We start from the raw sequence: 2,726 nt of genomic DNA, 5'->3' as shown, positions 1-2,726 counted from the left end.
CCTGACATCCCCTCTACACCTTCCTCCGGTCACCTTAAATTATGTCCCTCGTATTAGCCATTTCCACCTTTGGAAAATGTCTCTGGCTATGCCTCTTATCATCTTGTTCACCTCTATCAATTCACCGTTCATCTGCTTCACTCCAAAGTAAAAGCCCCAGCTCACTAAACCAGCCTGACAGGCTTTCTAATCCAGACAGCATCCTGATAAATCTCCTCTGCACCCTCTCTAAAGCTTCTACATCCTTCCTATAGTGAGGTGACCAGAACTGAACACAATATTCCAAGTGTGGTCTAATTTTTTAGATTATCCACAACTCCACCAACCTTCATATCATCTGCAAACTCTCTGACCCACCCTTCCACTTCCTCATCCAAGTCATCTATGAAAATCACGAAGAGCAGCAGTCCCAGATCAGATCCCTGCGCACACCGCTGGTCACCAACCCCCAGGCAGAAAATGCTCCATATACAGCCACATTCTGCCTTCCATGAGCAAGTCAATTCTGAATCTACATAGCCAAATTTCCCTGGATCCCCTGTCTCCTGACTTTCTGAATGAGCCTACCACAGGGAACTTATCAAAAACCTCACTAAAATCCATATACACCACATCCACTGTTCTACCTTCATCAATGTGCTTTTGTCACATCCTCAAAGAATTCAGTCAAGTTTGTGCAGTATGACCTACATCTCACAAAGCCATGCTCACTATCTTTAATTAGACTTTGTGTCTCCAAATGCTCATAATTCCTAAGAATCCTCTCCAATAACTTGCCCACTCTGAATTAGAGGCTCACTGTTCTATAATTCCCAGAGTTATTCTTGGCTTTGTCAAGGGCAGGTCTGATTGGGTTCTTTGAGATGTAGCAAACATATTGATGAAGGTAGATCAGTGGATGTAGTGTATATGGATTTCAGTAAGGCATCTGATAAGGTTCCCCAAGCCAGTAATGAGGCATGTGATCCAAGGAGACCTTGCTTTGTGGATCCAGAATTGACTTGTCCACAGAAGGCAAAGAGTGGTTGTAGATGGTTCTTATTCTATATGGGGGTCTGGGGGTCAGTGACCAGTGGTGTTCCGCGGGGATCAGCACTGGGACCCCTCCTGTTTATGATTTTTTATAACTGACCTGGATGAAGAAGGAAAAGGGTGGATTAGTAAATTTGCTGATGACACAGAAGTTGGGGTGTTGTGGATAGTGTGGAGGGTTGTCAGAAGTTACAGTGGGACATTGGCAGGATACAGAAATGGGCTGAGAAGTGGCAGATGGAGTCCAACCCAGATAAGTGTGAAGTGGTTCAATTTGGTAGGTCAAATTTGAAGACAGAATTAATGGGAGTATTAAAGTATATATTAATAGTAAGATGCTTGGCAGCATAGAGGATCAGAGAGACCTTGGGGCCTGTGTCCATAGGACACTCTAAGCTGCTGTGCAGGTTGACAGTGTGGTTAAGAAGGCATATGCTGTGTTGGTATTTATTAATCATGGGATTGAGGTAAGTTACAGCTATATAAGACCTTGGTCAGACCCCACTCTGTTGTGTTCTGGTCACGGCACTACAGGAAGAATGTGGTAGAGAGAGTGCAGAGAAGAGTTACAAGGATGTTGCCTGGATTGGAGAGTGTATCTTATGAGAATAGGTTGAGTGAACTTGGCTTTTTATCCTTGGAGTGGCGGAGGATGAGAGGCGACCTGGTAGAGGTGTATAAGATGATGAGAGGCATTGATTGTGTGGATAGCCAGAGAATTTTTCCCAGGAATGAAATGGCTAGCATGAGTGCGCATAGTTATAAAGTGCTTGAAAATAGATACCGAGGGGATGTCAGGGGTATATTTTTCACACAGAGAGTGGTAGGTGCTGGAATACACCGCCATCAATGGTGGTGGAGGTGGATACAATAGGGTCTTTTAAGAGCCTCTTAGATAGCTACATAGAGCTTAGAAAAATAGAAGGGAATACAGTAGGAAATTTCTGGGTATTTTCTAGAGTAGGTTACACGGTCGGCACAACATTGAGGGCTGAAGGGCCTGTAATGTGCTTTAGATTTCTATGTTCTATGCCCTAAAGGAATAACATTTGCCATCCTCCAAACAACTAGAATGGAAAATGATATAAAAAGTAGTGGATATGGCTCAATCCAACACGTGTAAAGCCCTGCCAGCCATTGAGCACATCTACATGGAGTGCTGTCACAGGAAAGCAGTGTCCATCATTATGACCCCCACCACCCAGGATATGCTCTCGCTGCTGCCATCAGGAAGAAGGTACAAATGTCTCAGGACTCACCACCAGGTTCAGGAACCGTTACTACCCCCCAGCCATCAGGGTCTAGAACCAAAGGGGATAACTTCAAATTCCCTCACCCCGTCACTGAAATGTTCCCACAACTAATGGACTCACTTTCAAGGACTCCTCATCTCATGTTATAGAAACATAGAAAATAGGTGCAGGAGCAGGCCATTCAGCCCTTCGAGCCTGCACCGCCATTCAGTCTGATCATGGCTGATCATCCAACTCAGAACCCTGTACCAATACCTATTGCTTGTTTATTTATTATTATTATTTACCCTTTTTGAATTTGCACAGTTTGTTGTCTTCTGCACGTTGGTTGAACACCCCAGTTGGGTGGTCATTCATCGATTCTGTTATGGGTATTTTTCTATAGATTTATAAGTATGCTCACTCATCAGAAAATGAATCTCAGGGTTGTATATTGTGACA

This window comes from Mobula birostris, chromosome 26 (genome assembly GCF_030028105.1).
Source record: "Mobula birostris isolate sMobBir1 chromosome 26, sMobBir1.hap1, whole genome shotgun sequence".
Lineage (NCBI taxonomy): Eukaryota > Metazoa > Chordata > Chondrichthyes > Myliobatiformes > Myliobatidae > Mobula > Mobula birostris.
Note: the sequence above shows the minus strand (reverse complement) of the source record.